Below are 16,598 nucleotides of genomic sequence, written 5' to 3'. Positions count from 1 at the left end.
AGCCACATCACAAGAACAGGCACAAAGCGGGACCTTTCCATTTCACTGATCTGCTCCTCTTCACTGTTCAGCAGGAGAGGACGGAACCCTCACAGATGGAGTCCCCCACATGTCAGGGTGAGGAGTAGAGGGTGACAGTGCCCTGACATCTCACCATCCTAGAGCACAAACTGGTCCCCCTAATGGAAAAAGGCCATTTTGTCCAACAGAGACAACGTTGCATGTTTCCTAATTAAATGATAATCCTTTCAGGTTCTCTACATTCTATAATGCCTCTGACAAAAGCAATTTGTAAATGAAATTCACGTCACAAAAGATATTCAGTAAGCTTAAACACTGTTTCAAATACCAAGTTACACCAACTATTCACTTGAGGAGGAACAACCCCCTTCGATCCAGACCTACACCTGTCTACAATTTGGTCCTCAGTCCTGCAGACCTTTGCACCAGAGTACATCTTCATGAACCCTTAATAGTTTTATTAGCAGTCTACTGATATATTTAACTCCCTTGGATGAAGGCTGCACATGCCTGGGGACACTGGCAAAACCTCTACACGAAGAGAAGTTCCTGCACAAAGGTGCAAGTTAGATAAGGCATATACTTCATGTGTTTGCTTTCTGCCTCCATTTAATAGCCATAGTATTAATCACAGTTAGAAGCTGATAAGCATAGCATTTGGTGATAAATACCCTCCTCCTCATCTCTGCTCTCTCAAGTAATAACCTCCCTGCAATAACATCACAAAGACTTGGTTATCTTTTCTAGATTTCCTGTGCAGGGAAGAATCTACTGAAATCAATGGGGTGGGTTTGTTGGTTGTTTTTTACTGCTCATTAAACTGTGATGAAAAAGAAGGATATCTATCATATCAATCTACAGCGCTTGAAAAGCACGCATACCAAATTCCATTTGCAACAAGGCTTCAGCACACCTTTGTGCAAGACAAACTTTTTTGTTGTCACCATTCACTGCTAACCTGACTCTGGGCTGACGCTGTGATGACAAAGTGGCTCATTGTGTTATTGTGGGAAACTGCTTTGGAGAGATCTCCCATTCAGCCCTGAGACTCAAGAACAGGCATTCACACAGAGCGGCCGCTGCAAGGGAGTACCTCTGGATAGCTGCCGGAGAACTTTCTCATGTAGAAGGAAAGTTGAACCTATTATTATAGATTGTAAGTGTCTAAACTGCATGACTGACAAAAAAAAAAAAAAACCAACAAAACCAACCCAAAATCCACCACCCAAAACCCATCACTCTAGAACTTCTCAGCATCAAGAGAAAAGTTAAAGTTTAGTTTCACCATTCCTCACTTTCTCAGAACAAAGTAAAACATGCAACAGATTTTTACTTTTCTGAACTGCTTCATGAAAATTAAAATAATATGCTAGCTATGAAGGCTTCTCTTACTTTGAGGTAGACAGGAACTTGTATTAAAAAACCCCACACAAACACCACCAACTCAAAAATCACAAAAAAGAAACCACACATACACAGAATCATCAAACCATTGTTCTGTTTTCAATTGACTAATTTTGGTATGCAGCCCCTTACAGGGAAGAAGCATCTCCTCCTCCAGGTATTTGATTTTTATCTTCAATGATAATAAAGCATTAAGGAATCAAAAACACTGAATCTTTAAATGCAGAGTACTTGGGGGTTTTGTTTTCTTTAAGGTGGGAAGACACAGGTTCTCTATCTAGACAGAAAATGCTGAATCTCCATCAGACTGAATATGCCAACTAATGCGGCTATAAAGCTCACATCATCTATTAAATGGGTTAAAAAGGAAAACTGTTGGGTTTTGTTACCATTCTGAAATGTGGCACAGCTTGTAACGCAGACTGAAGGAGAAATGAAGTTCTGTTGATACAGCAGGAGACAGTCCAGGGGGTTACCAACACTCAGCTTGCTCATAATGAATTTTGAGTCCTCATCCTTATAACTAAACTAATTCCCATGCTCTGCCAATTCATTCAGGCAATGGAAGGCTAAAAGTTACTATGAATAAAAATAAATTGGTATTCTTAGATAATAAGCAACACAGTGGAGTATCAGACAACTTGTATTATGAACTGGGAAACCAACATCACTTAAAAATCACAGCAAACCCAGCAGTGCTGGTTGAAAGGCCCAGTGGCACAGTGCCAGGGAGACAGGTGCTCTCCCCTCTAAATGCCGTGGGTATGGTAAAAAGGAAACAGCCCCAATCCTATAAATCCTAGTTACAGGAGTTACTCATTACTAAGTTAAAAGTGTTTGTTCATTAAAATCATAGAATGGCTTGGGTTGTAAAGGGCCTCAAGATCGTCTAGCTCCAACTCCCCTGACATGAGCAGGGACTCCTCACACTAGACCATGTTACCTAAGGCTCTTATCCAACCTGGCCTCGAACACTGCCAGGGACGGAGCAATTACCACTTCCCTGGGCAACCTCTTCCAGTGCCTCAGCACCCTAACAGTAAAGAACTTCCTCCTTATATCTAACCTGAATTTCATCCTAATATTTCACCTATTGACTTTGATACTGCAGCTTTCAGTGTTAGCAGATCATGAAAAGGTAGTATCAGTACTGAAAGGTTATTAACACACCTTACACTAGTTTTTTGGGTTTTTTTTTTCACATAATAAGAAATTTCTTAAGATTGCTGAGAATCCTCCTAAATCCTAGAAGCAGCAGCACACACCTTCCAGTTCACAGCCATTGCTAGACTTCGGAATAACCCCTGAAAGAGTCAGTCTAAAGGCAAGCTATCTTTTTTGGTACTTTAGGGGGTTTTAACTACAAAGTATCATCCATAATGTTCTTCCCTATTGCTTTTTCCTCCAAAACAGGAGAAAACATTATGACAGCTTGCTGTTACTATGAGCATAGGCTGAAAAGAAAATAGAGAAAAAAGGGGAGGAAATCTGTTCTTACACCAGGTCTGCAGATGGATATCCACAGTTTATTATTTCCCAAAAACTTGAAGGCCATAGTTGTGACCATTCAAACCTAAACAGACTCCACTTAGGATAAAAACAGTGAGCATTAACCTGCAGGCTCCCATAAAAACTGAATTTTGAGGAAAGCCAGCTCAGGTGCTTTATGAGACACCCATAGACACCCATGCCCACAGAGCAACAGGGGCAACACCTCTGGGTGTTGGAGACAAGCCCTCATGCACTATGTAGCCCACACAACTCTGCAGAAAGTAAAATTTTAAAGACAAATAATAATTAAGGTGCTTCAAACAAAGGAATAGAACATTCTTTTGGGGATGTCAATAGGCACATACACAAGACAATAGTAAGAACCAGAAGTTAAGCTAGGTGAAGGAAGGTAAATATCTCCAAAGTCAAATTGCAGTAATTTTTAATGCTAAATTATTATTTAATAAGAAAAAAGGGATCAGTTATGGTTCTTTATGCTTCCCTGTTGATACAACTACACACACCTCCAAGGAAGTCAATTAAAGGCATGAAACTAAAGTTAGCTTTCCACATCTTTTAAATGATGCAATTCTAGTCAAGCAAAAAATGTGAATGGACAAGCAGCAGAAAGCAAACCAACTTTGAAGCTTCATGCCACATGTAACTGCTGTTTCATTTTCCCTTGTTACACTTGAATAAATTCACTTCCATACATGCATACCAAACTTCTGAAGTGCAAGAGTCTAGAGTCTATTCAAATATACATAAGAAATCCATAGAAAGGAATAAATTGTACTCTCTAGAGGTAAACCATACAAAGGCTGGTCTTACTGAGCATCAGTGGGTTCTTAATCAAGAGAAAAAAAAATGTTCCTGACTTAAGACAAATGCACTTTTATTTCTGCTCTGAGAGATATCCGAGTACATCTCTCCCTGGCTCCGTACCCACAAATGCAACACGCTATTCCAGCGGACAGCGGGGAATCATAAACTTCCTGGCCTACCTGTTGCTGAAAGCATGCTGCTGTCAAACCCCACGCTGAAAGCCCTCCTAGCCCAAAATGCTACCAAAAGTTACTTAGTATTTGTCTCAGGTATGTTTCACACCACCTCTACCAACATGGGAGGCCATGACAAACAGGGACACATCTTGCATGAGCTAAGCAAAGGCAGGTGGCAGTCACAAAGCCATGCAGCAGGATCATCCCCTTCCCATTCAGCCTCAGAGCCAAGCCAGGGGAAAGCAGTACCACAGGCCCTGGCCAAAACACCTTTGTTCTTTCCCTGCTCCACTCATTTTCAGAAAGTAAACATTTTTTTCCCAAGGTGGCATAAATAACCTGCTTGCTACTTAAAAATGTGTGGTAGCTCCATTGTACAAGCCTCAGAGTAGACCAGCAGCATGTAAAACTAAAATCGGAGTTTGTCTTTGGGTCCTTTTAAAGAAAATAAGTTTGTCAGAGATAAACCTCTAGCAACAAACATTCACAAGACTGCAGCTTTCTAGAAAGAAGTATAAACACCCTCCACCATTCTCCCCAGAATATTTCATTTATAATTCTAGCTAGAATTCAAAACCTGAAGTGTTTCAGAAAGGCAGAGAAAAAAAATTAGCTTTATGTCTCAAAATATACAAAACTGAATTTCAAGCAATGAACTTTGACTTGGCTAGTGTACGGGAGTGGGAAAAATGACCTTAAAAAAACCCTTAAGTAGTTTTGAAGGGTTGGGGAGAAGGTACAAACAACACACAGTTCATCCACAGAATTCCAAGAAACAGATGACCACAAAACAAGCAAGTCCTTCAAATGAAAGAAAACCCCCTCAAAACTCAAGTTGAAGGAATTCAAGCACAAAAAAGACTGAATCTACAAGAAAGGTTAATTCTTTAAAAACATTTTCTACTGCACCTTGCATAAACATTTCAGTACAGGTCCTGACAGTCTTCAGGATTCAGCTTTTCCTGGACATGCACCTCACTTTGCTTATTGCAAGAGAAATTCACAGAAATCCTGATGGAGCAAAGAATGTTACAAGAAGTTTATGTCCTCCTAGGACAATTTCCACATCAAATATAGAAATATAGTATATATGCATATGAACAGATTTTAAAACACAACATGGGGGTTGACAGCAGTTTATCTTCAGCACTGGAGGCAGAAAGTTCAAAATACCAGCAAAACCAGGAGTTACCCTGCAGAGCTCTGCAGGCAGCCTGCCGGCATTAGCACAGGATGTAAGCACGGAACATGCTTTCCCAGTGAAATTTAGTTGTGCTCAATTTTACCTGAATGCTACAACTGACACATGGCCCAACAAGATTTTATTCCACTGCTTTAACACCCAGGAGAACACTATCAAGGCACACACAGTTTGTGTGAATAAACTGTAACACCCAGGCGCTATCACCAGAAGTACAGCATAATCTCAATTCTTTAATATTTACATTCTGACCCAGTTCAGTCACGTTTTGGCAGCACTCAGCAGAGCAGAGCCCATAACGGATACCCGCCTTAACAATACAGTACCCAGTTAATCAGTGACAAAAGCCTATGCATTAACCACACTTGTTCTTCCAGCAAAAAGCTTCATAGGTCTCAGAAATTCAAGTGGGTCGCATTTGGTCCGTAATTCCTAAAGTGTACATATCTTTCCATCATTTGACGTGCCAGTATCTGGCTTTAAAAAAAAATAAGAAAAACTGACACTGTTTCTTACCTACACCATAGCATGGTCTTCTTAGGGCAGAGAAAGATGATATGTCCATGCAACAATTTTAATAAAGAGTCTCAACAGTAATGGCTCCATGCAGAAAAAAGCACTCCCACTCTCTCTTATGTTAATATGTTCCTCCTCCTGCTTCTCTCTCTAGGCCCCAGTCAAATTCCAGGTTGAGAAAGACAGTCCGGGTGTTCAGAGCTGTTTGAACCTGCTGATGAGTGTGCAGCAATGAAGCATACTGCAGAGAAAACCCCCAAAACCAAAAGCTTTTCAGAATTTCATCTTCCTCCTGATGCTAAGGAAATTCCTTCATCCTTCACAAATTCTGACTAATTATCTCCATTGCCCCAGATGAAACTTCAATGATAAGATTTCTCTCTAATCTTGTTCTGTGTTCCTAGGTGTTGCATCAAACCCTGTTATGAATAACTTTATCACAGATTTCTGGGTGTATCTCCTCACCATCTGACAGGTGCCAGAGATATCTTACAATTCATAAAGCAACTTCTTAGAGTACAACATATTAAAAGTGAGTGCTACAGCTCTACACCAAGAAGTAATCATTGATTACAGTTTTAAATACTCAGAAATCGGTAATATGAAATTCAGCACCATTACAAGTAACTTCACTCTCAGTGTCTTCTCTGTTCAAGGAAAAGCAAAACAAGATATATTATCCTTTTAACCAAAAACTCAACCTGCTACAATCCTCTGTCTTTGAATTTATAGCTGAAGAAACTGTGGATGCCCTGCTTTTTCATCCTCATCCATATACATTAGTGGTGCAGAATTCTCAGATGAATATTTGGTTATAAGTAATGAATGACACATTCGTTCTCACATGTATTGAGCAGACAATATTTATTATTAAGAATACACTGAGGTACATAAGTCTTGAAGTCTTTCACTGCTTTTACCACTTCTTGAATTGATTAAATTAAGGAAAGTTGCTTTGTTACTAGTAGTTCCCTTCCTGTGACAAACTCAAGTGGGTTATCCATTACATATGGAGAAAGTACCCATGCTAGTAATAACACAGTAGTACAATCACTGACAGCATTCTGCTGTTATCACAAATGCTGAAGCATCGTTGGGTTGTGAAAGTATTAAGAATTCATGAAGATTAAGAGAAAACTGATCAAAAATGCAGAAGTGTGGTGGTATCTAATTGCAGAACTACTTAGCCAGTAAGTCAACATAATTTTTAAACCAGCTAGCAGACTGGAAATCCACTCTCAGAAGTCACCCTTCTCTCTCTAGGAAGGATTACTATGGGAAAAGCATGATTTAGTGCAGTTTAATATGCAGCATGCATTATATGCCAGCTGCCAGGTCTACGACTGTTCCTGTAACAGGCATCTACATTTGTCATCAAGTTACTTAGCTGCTGGGAAACCAGTAATGAAGAACTAAAGCAAGTGAGATCCCCATCTCAAATAAAAATGGGTATAGCAGACAAAATGACAAAGCATTTATTTTAGAGTTTCTGTTAAATTTAGTATAACACACAGTCAAACACAAGATAGAGATCACAAAAACATTTTTTAAAACCATATCCAAAAAACTTAATCACTGGTGAGAAGACATCAAGATGTAGAACAGGTGCATAAAATTTTACACTGGATTCAAATTTCAGCATTTAAAGGAATGTCAGTGGCCCAAAAATAAAACAAGGAGTACAATAGCATAAGGCCACTGTTCATCAGTACAACAAATCTGATAATTACTTTTACAGCTTCCCTTGGTAGCTCTGTCTCCTGTAGTCTACATTCAGGGTCTTACTGTTCCCATATCTAATCATAGAGGTTTAAGATCATCACTTAAGTTACGAAATATGTACATGTATACACATATATATGTGTTCATCTACATGATAGGTATAGTTATCTTCATTTATCTTTAAATGCTTAGAATGTTTAAACCACGTTTAAAAATAAGCAAGTTCAAAGAACTGCCAAAGGCTTTAAAGCAAAGCGCTGAAGAGAAAAAGCTCACTTTCTCCCTCTCTTTCTCCTGGACTTAACCTGCTACAAAAAACCTGTAGGCCAGTGGTGCGTTCTTCACTCTCAAAGCACAGTGGGCCTGTATCTCAAAGCCATACACATACTTGCTTCAAGAACAGAGCAGCGTACCAGGGAGTGCAGCTCCTGCCACTGGCACATACCAAAGATTCCACAACTAAAATGTTCTCATCAACTGGGATTTCTGTTAGAACATGTTACTCCAGCCTCAAAAAGTGCAATCTCAGCATGGTGAGTTGAGCTTTGTTTTAGAAACCTTTCTCTTTGGTGCTGGGAATGCAGAGAAAATAGGTTAAGAAATTGAACACACACCATAATACTTGTATTTCCAAAAACAAAGTCCAGCTATAAACCTTAAGAACGCCATACATCTACCAAATTCTTTTCTCTTTTCATTAGCACAAGGAAGATAGAAAGAGAGGTACTTCATTAACACCTCACCTCTTCATTACACTGCCTTCTTTCTGTAAGTTTTACTGAATTACTGAATATATCTTGCTTTTAGTTGTGTCTATAGGTAAATGAATCCTTTATGAAAACACCTGTTGCTATAAACATGCACAAAAAAAACCAAAACAACCCCAAACACAAAAGGAAAAACTCTTGGTAAACAATAAATTCTTACTGTATTTAATAGCTGAAGGTCTTTGTTAGCAACAGCTATCCCAGAACACAAAGCCACATTCACAAGATCAAGTGAATTATATCTGAAGTTTACAGAAGGAAGCATATACAGTCTTACAAAAGTATTTTCATAGCAGGAAGCTGTAAGCACTCCTCTGCTGCTCCAGTGGCTGCTGACCCCGCCGCACTGTAAGCAAACCCTGCACTCAATAGGGGAGCAGGCAGCAGCAGTGCTGTTTTAGCAAAGTACACTTCAGTTTCACTACGAGATTAATCAGATTGCAAATCATCAATAAACCCTGCTTTATGATTTAGGCTTTAATTCATTATGAACATGAAGGCAAAACATGCAACAGAACTTGCTGGAGGTCAGTCTGGAGGGCTCTGCTCTGGCTGGACCAAGGCTCAGCCATCCTTGGAAGTAAATTCTTTAATTGAAATGCTCAAAAGTCTCTTCTCCAAAGAATCTAACGGTTAATTGCTGTACACTGTTGACAGTGATAAACACAAATCAATTAATATTCAATAAGCAACTAAGCATGTTAGTAGTTCATCAATACATAAAGGGTGTGTGTTTTTCTGTTCTCCAAAGTCTTCCTATTTCTTCACTTAAGATAGAAAAATTAGAAACTTCTCATCTACCATGTGCAAGTCTCCCTCCGCCACTTCCATTTTGTGGACTTTTCTGTTGAAAAATAAATTCCTGTGGACAGGAAATTTCGTGCACAAAGGATATCCAGCTTTATGATACTTAAAATATTGTGCATTCCTTCTTATCTGTCATTGAGCATGCTGGTTTTTGGCATGTGCAGTGCTGGTTTGGGTGTGTAATGCCTTTGGGGGGCTGGGCAGAGCCTCTCCACAGACTTCCCCACAGTGGTTGCAGTCTCACACCTTCAGATAAATCAGCTCCTTCAAATTTCCCTTTTAGCCATACTCAACCCCGCTGTCACACTGCAGTCCAAAGAGAAGTGACGCAACACTGCTTTCCAACACTGGCTATCAAGAGCACATCCTTCCCCAGCCTCTCCTGATAAGGTGTTTTAAACTACGCCCATAACCCTCATCTTAAGGGCCTAATCTGGTTAAGGTGGCTTGGCCTTTCAATCCATCCCTTCGTTCAAATATCCTCAACAACAGCACTCCACAAAAGCAAACATCCTGTCCCATTTGCAGAACCAGATCCCAGTTGTGGCAAGCAGCTGCCCACAGCACACACAGGAAGGGATCAAGGATGAGCAGCACAGCTCCAGCCCACACCAGAGATCTCCACTGGCCACCCTCATTACAGAGATGACTCATTCACCAAAATGGACCAAAAGTTATGGTAACAGGCACCTGGTTTTAAACAAAAGTTGTCAGGTCTCCAAGCAGCTGGCAGGGGGTGGTGCTGCAGCCACTGGTGTCTATCCCACCTCCCCATGCAACCAGCTCAGAGCCAAACACATTCAGAACTGGGCTTTCTGGAGTACCAGTGACTGTACAGAAATCTGAAGTTTTAAATTAAGTCACTTAAATTACATGGTGTATATACTCAGGGATAATCAATCACATCATAACCTACTAATGCAACCCTTCCCTGCTTGACAATCTTCAAGCCCCACAAAACAAATATCCAAGTTGACGATTCACACCTAACACTTTGTCAGCAGTCAGTAGCTGCCTTTCTTAACCAAAAGCAGACAAATCTTAAAAATCACTCATATTAAAATCAGGATTCCATCCTTCTAGTGCACTCTTGACACTTCAGTAGCTTGCTGTCTCTTCCTTTGAGGAGAACAGCCAACATTCAAAGCTAAACACTGACAAGCAGTTGAGGTAAAGCCAAGGCTGCCATCTCTGGAATGAGGGCAGCTGTACAATGAAAGAAAACAAGCATTTCAAGAAAAAAAAAATTCTGACAGGACATAATTGCAGCTATGACACTTGGATCTTTTAAAAATACACTTATCTAAAGGTTTATCAGTTACGTTTATTATTTTTCTAATAAAGAGACATCCAAATCTAGTCTCAGTAATAAATAGTACTTTCAGTTGACATCTTTGCCAGTCTCTATTTAAATAAATCTTGTTTTTTAAGAACACCAAATCACTGTGCTTTCACTGGAAAGAAAAGGAGCTAATGCTCTATTTGTAGACTTCAAAATAACAGCTACATTTCCTAGTACCCTATAAATATCATGCTTTTCAGAGTGGTTTAGAATGTTTTAATACAGCCATAGCTAAAGAATATTCTCATTTCTGTCGATTATACTCACAGCTTATGGCCACAGAAGACCCGTTACAAGGTGACATCCCCATGTACTGCCCCTGTGTCCCAATAGCATGTACACATGAACACACCCTCCCAACCCTGGCTGATCTAATGCAATGCTGAAATCAACACCCAGTGACCACCACAACATCCAGGGCTGTACCCCTGCTACATACTTTTGACACCATGCTTAGCACAAACTCACAGAGGGGATTTTATTAATACAGTTCAAATATAAACATCCAGATACAGTTTTAAAACACAACACAGACAGACTAGAGAAATCACCACTGCCACTAGAGAAATCTCCTTCACCTCTTCTTGCGGCAAAGCACACCTAAAGATATTTAACCAACTATGGCCACAGACTCGGTTTTTATAATAGCAGTATTCCCTTTGAAAAACAGCTCTAGAGAAAGAATCACGTATCTTGTCTGAACACCAGATGCTTGGACACACTCAGGCTTCGGTCAGCGCTTTAACAACAAAAGTAAAATGGTAGTGTCTTTTCTCATTTCTGTTGGCCTTATTAGCTGGCACAGGTTAAATCCCACCCAGTCCCTCACATTAAGTAAGTAACGTCAAACCAAAATCCAAACAAACTACATCTTGATTTGCTCACAAATCAGAGCAAGAACTTCATAATAAAGTCATGTTTATTCCAGAGCACTCAATGCCTAGGGAAAACTTGCTTCTAGAAACACTACACTCAAATATTTCATACCCACAGCATTACTCCACTGATGTTCAATACCCACAATGCAAATTTTCTTAAATCAGCAACAGGGAGCATCACAACTGCTCACTTGGCTCATGACAGCTCCCAGATGAGGCCTGCTGGTTTCCAGACATAATTCACACTGTTGGATACATAATACCTTTTAGCCTTCACTTCTTTGAGATTGCTCTGCTGTCCCACTACTAATCCTCCAGACTCACTGAGCTAGTGGGTCCAAACATTTAAAAGCTGAGATCAAGCAGTTTCCAAGGGTGAGTACCTACATTAGACATTGCCAACAAGCTTTGACTAGACTGCAAGAGCGAGGAATAGAATTTGGAGAGCACAGTGTCTGGTCTGGCACGTCTGCCCAAGGCACAGAGGGAAGAGAACCAGCAATGTAAGCAGAGAAGTCTTTGTCCTTAGGTGACACTGAAGCAATCTACACATGCCAAAATTGTTGTGCAATTAGCATGTTCTTAATTTTGTACCCTTAGAGAAGTAAGTAAGCATACTTAATCAACTGAAAATAAAGTAATGCAAAATAAAGCAACCCAAATAACTAATTAGTTAAAAGATGTCAAATGGAAGCAAAATTAAGTGTGTAATTATATACCATCAATTCAAGTGTACAACACAATACAGACCTACAAAAAAATGCTATTTCCTGATTTAATCTGAACAATCCAGCTAAAGACCACTGCTGAGTAATACTGAAGAGAAAAAAAAATGTTAAGAAACTAAACACAACAGTTGAAATTTTTCTGGTGAGGTTCAATGACATCTTTTCAGTTCAGTGAATTTAGCTGACAAACATGAACCAAATTCACAGGATTCAAGGCTTCCTCCAAGACAATTGTATGCAACAAAACTAATTTAAAGACATCAAAAAAATGTTTTTGAGTTTTTGTCCAAAATTCACATAAATTGTATACTCTCCTGTATCTTCAGCTTTTGTTTTCAAAGCAGCATCTCAATCTGCAAAATCACAGAATCATAGAATGGTTTGGGTTAGAAGAGACTTTAAAGCTCATCCAGTTCCAACCCCCTGCCATGGTGGGGGGGACACCTTCCACTAGACCAGGTAGCTCAAAGCCCCGTCCAACCTGGCTTTGATCACCGCTAGGGATAAGGCAGGCACAATGTAAACCATTAAGCCTACTGAGAAGCTAATGAACACAGGTACCAATTCATCAGGGGAAACTTTCCTCAAAAAGCTCCATCCCCATTACTGCATCTCATTGTCCCTCAAAGGGTTCTTTAACACTATTGGCTGACATAAGTCATGAATGTCACAATCTTAATGCAAGTAACTGAAGCTTATCAGATCACTGACATCATTTTAACAGCTTCGAAACTCCACAATTTTAGAGACAAACATCTTGAAAATGATGAAGTTATTGTGCTGTGAATCAGAGAAAAGGCTACCTATATGCTTGTCAAAATCCCACTGTTTACTGTAAACTGAATAATAGCTACAGAAAGTGAGCATCTGTAGGAAGGTGGGGGAAATGGAAAAGATAATGGAGCATTTCAGAGAATATAAAGTCCCCTCGGGTGCTTTTCCAAATTCAGTTCCACAGAAACCAAATGCCAAATAGAATGGGCATTTCTGATGTCCATTTCTGACAAGTTGGTTTGGGTTGGTTGCTTTTTAGTTAATTTAATTATATGTCACTACTTTGGTAACAAAAAATAGCATCCAAAATCCTTCCGTGTGTCCTGGAAACAACAACAGTACAACTTACCAAGGAATGCTGTTGAGGCTTTTTCAAATATTGCGGAAATATGTTTTTCCTTATAAAATCAAACCTATTGTTAGGAAAAATAAGGCATTTCCACTGCAGTATGCCAAGCACAGTAAAATTCAGCCCTTGAGTAGGAAAGCATAAATTTAACTGAATCAGGTGTGATCAGGGCTCTTTTTTGTTTGGAGCATAATAGATTCAGTGTTGGGAGTATTCGCCAAGGTATTAACAGTAGTTTAATTAAAAAATAAAGGTAAAAAGATCAGCTTTTTTTAGTTGTTTTGTCTTAAGTGTGAGTATTGCCAATTCAGAAAGTTATTCAGGAAGACTAGAAAACCATTTTTAGAAATAATCAAGAAACCCTAAGCTGCACTTGTCATGCAAGTTTCCATCAAGCCACATTAGCAGTCCTCTGAAAAACAGAATTAACCAAAAAGATTCTTGGAATTCCTTCTGCATTACACAAACCTCCTTATTCCATGTCCGGAATCCCAGCTCTCCCTCATGCCCACATTTAAACCATTCCCTCACCCTTCAGCAAGACAAAGCCTACTGCTGAAACTAAGTCTCCCAAGTGAAGAAAAACAGCAAGTGCAAATGTAGCCATAGTGTAGGTGAACCTATGTAAGCTCAGCTGCACTCAATTAAGCCCATTGTCTAAGGGCAGACCTCTCTATATATATACACACACATATTTAGGGAAACATGATCTGAGGGCTACATTCATGGGTGGAAAAACCAAACAGACTTCATTAAGCTTTGCACCATACCTCAGCAAGCTTCTTTTTGGATGCATCCTAGTAGCTGAGATTTCCAACCAAGATATTACTAAATGGAGATCTTAATAATCTAATAGCTCTTTACACCACTTGGAATCCAGCATACAACTGAGATACCTCTGTTACAGATACCTGTCTGTTATTCATTCATACTGTGATATTTTAGCACTAGAGTTGTGGTTGTGATTCAGAGCTCGCTATCCCTTCCCCTTTAAGGGCTGAAGTCAAAGATCCATGGACAAGCACTTCAAGTCAAACAAATCCTTTGCTATTGCAGGCTTTAACAGATTACAGCTCAGCTGTATTCTGTCTGAACTTTTGTTTATCTCTTACCAATGCTGTACTAATTACTCCTGACAAAAGACAGACTTTAATTAACAAGCAATGACCAACTTTTATCTATAAACTCTTCCATCCCATCCAAGTTCTGCCTCTAAAAAGCTATTAAACACCAAATTTTAGCAGTAATTAGGAGGTACTCTTACCACAGAGAGTTAATGCAGAATTCAAACCACACAGGAGAGGCAGGCTCACAAGGACTGCCAGGGACACTTTGTCCATGGGAGAAGCCAAGCTGTACCTCTACCTGTGAGACAGTATTTCTATAGATCTGGGGTATTTGTGTTCTTGCAGCACACACTGTTCCAGGAAGGTTAAGTGGCTGCTATTCAGCGCAAAGCGCTTCGCAGTGAGCAAATATAAAAACAGACAATCTCCACCTCAAGCTGTTCAGAAGAGAAAAGGAAGCCCTTTCCTGACATCCCTTCATATATAGGATGTGAAAGCCCATCTCTTCAAGTATGAGAAACAAAGAGGAGAGAGTTTCAAAGTACGAAGAAATTGAAGTATTGGGACAGGCAACTGAAATGAGCACTGAAGGACAAAAAGTAATGTAAATCAAACCCAGGTAGCCAAACTGTCCTTTTAACTGGCACATGACTTGCTAAGGTTTACTACAGATACTCCTCAAGCTGTTGACAAAGAACACTGATGAGACCAGGAGATTTTACCTGTAACTTTTTGCACTTACCTTGCCTTAACTGTTTTTCTTTAGCGTAGAAGGTGGCGGTTAAGGGGCAAGACCAGCAGAGAGGGAGAATGATCGCCAGCACTGTGATTTCAAGCAGCACAAGTACTGAAGAGGCTAAAGCCAAAATAAAGGACACCAAGTGTGGAAATATGTATGGGATGATTCCCCCTTGCACTGTATCTCAGCAGGACCATCCCTGCTGGCTGGAGGAAGGTGCTGTCATGGCTGATGGTGGCAGCTGCAAGAGGTGCCCCAAGGCACATCATGGCCAGGGCAAGAGGAGGGATCACATGCTGTCCTTGGCTTGGCTTGAAATCCATAGCCAGGTTGTGTGAATGCAGGATCAGGAAAGGCTGAAGCAAGCCAAATGCCAGACAACACCAGCAGAGTAATCAGACCCCTGCTACTGCCCCTCTGCCTGCACTGGGACAGGTCTAAAGTTAACTTCCAGACAAATCCAGGGGTCTAACTCATTGAGCCAAACCAAGAGAAGCAATAGGAATAAATGGAGCTGGAGGCAGGACTGACCTTTCAGTAGCAGCACTAACTCAGAGTTGTGTAATCAGGCCATGAACTTGCACTTTGATGTACATCTGTAGTTTTTTATCTATCAATATTCAAACAGAGCTGGATTCCAGCACCTCCTTTTTTATATCATGATGTTTAACTACTTAAGGAAGGTGATCCGCCAAGTTCTGTACTGCAAACACTTGTGAAACCACTTCCTTCCCCTGCTGCCTACAACATATTTAGAGAATTATTTGATTTACACCACAAAGGGAATTCAAACATAGCTCAACAGCAAACAAAACTTTGCTACATCATACACATACATCTTATATAAGTTGGGGGGGGAAGAAGAACAAAACCAATGTTTTCCTATCCTTCTGCCTTCTACACTCTCAAAACCCAACAGCTAGAAGTTTCATCTCTGCAGAATCAGTCAGGGTCATCCCCTGAGTTTTTGAATCGCTACAGCATTTAAACATTATTAGAGGGAGATTAATTGGATTTATCATGCAATTTAGGTTTAAAAGAACAAAAGCTAGTTTCCCAAAACTGATTAGAAGTGAGGGAAAACTGATGTGAAAGTAAATTTACTACACTGAATTTTTATGTTTGGCTTTTGTTTTTTTTAAAAAGACAGGCAACTATGAAGAGATCCCCTTATCAGAGAAAAAGGAAAACTTGGGCTAAAAACATACTCTGATCCCATAGCAAAAAGACAACCTAAAAATAATGCAGTATAACAAAGCGTAAAGGAGAGAAAGGACAGTGACGAAAGTGAACTAGAGCTACATGAAACTGGTAAGTGAAAACAAGACTGAAGTTAAGACAATTCAGACAAAAAAAAAACCAAAAGCAATTATGACTTGCAGGAAACAAAAAATTAGCTGCTTTTTAAAACAAACTAGGAAGGACTGAAATGTAAGAGTGTATAACCCCACTACAAAACACAAGTGCAAATAGGGCACGCAATACCGGAAAAAAAAAAAAAAAACAAAAAAAAACAAAAAGAAACTTTTCCACTCGGTATTTGGAAAGAGGCAAAAATTGCACCTGTATCAAAGAGACTGATGAATTATCTCAGTGGCCAAGTCAGGCCCAAAATCTTTCCACTGAGAGGGAAGCAGGATGACCAGTGTAATTACATCCCATCAGTAAGGCATAACGTTCAGCTAAAACAATCCCACATCAATTTAGGATTCTAGTGATAAGGAATTCAAAGATATGAACATAATCACCATTGTTGTTCTATCTAAAACAGGTCCTGTCAAACAAATCCAA

At 39.8% G+C, this 16,598-nt stretch overlaps 1 protein-coding gene across 1 annotated transcript in view; it reads right to left on the bottom strand.

The window, feature by feature from the left end:
* FNDC3B (fibronectin type III domain containing 3B) overlaps nt 1–16,598 on the bottom strand; it is a 204,490-nt gene that overhangs the window by 172,902 nt on the left and 14,990 nt on the right. The gene's annotated exons all lie outside the window — the stretch shown is intronic.

This window comes from Melopsittacus undulatus, chromosome 6, assembly GCF_012275295.1.
Source record: "Melopsittacus undulatus isolate bMelUnd1 chromosome 6, bMelUnd1.mat.Z, whole genome shotgun sequence".
Lineage (NCBI taxonomy): Eukaryota > Metazoa > Chordata > Aves > Psittaciformes > Psittaculidae > Melopsittacus > Melopsittacus undulatus.
The sequence above is the reverse complement of the archived record's forward strand: the minus strand, read 5'-3'. Positions and strand labels throughout refer to the sequence as shown.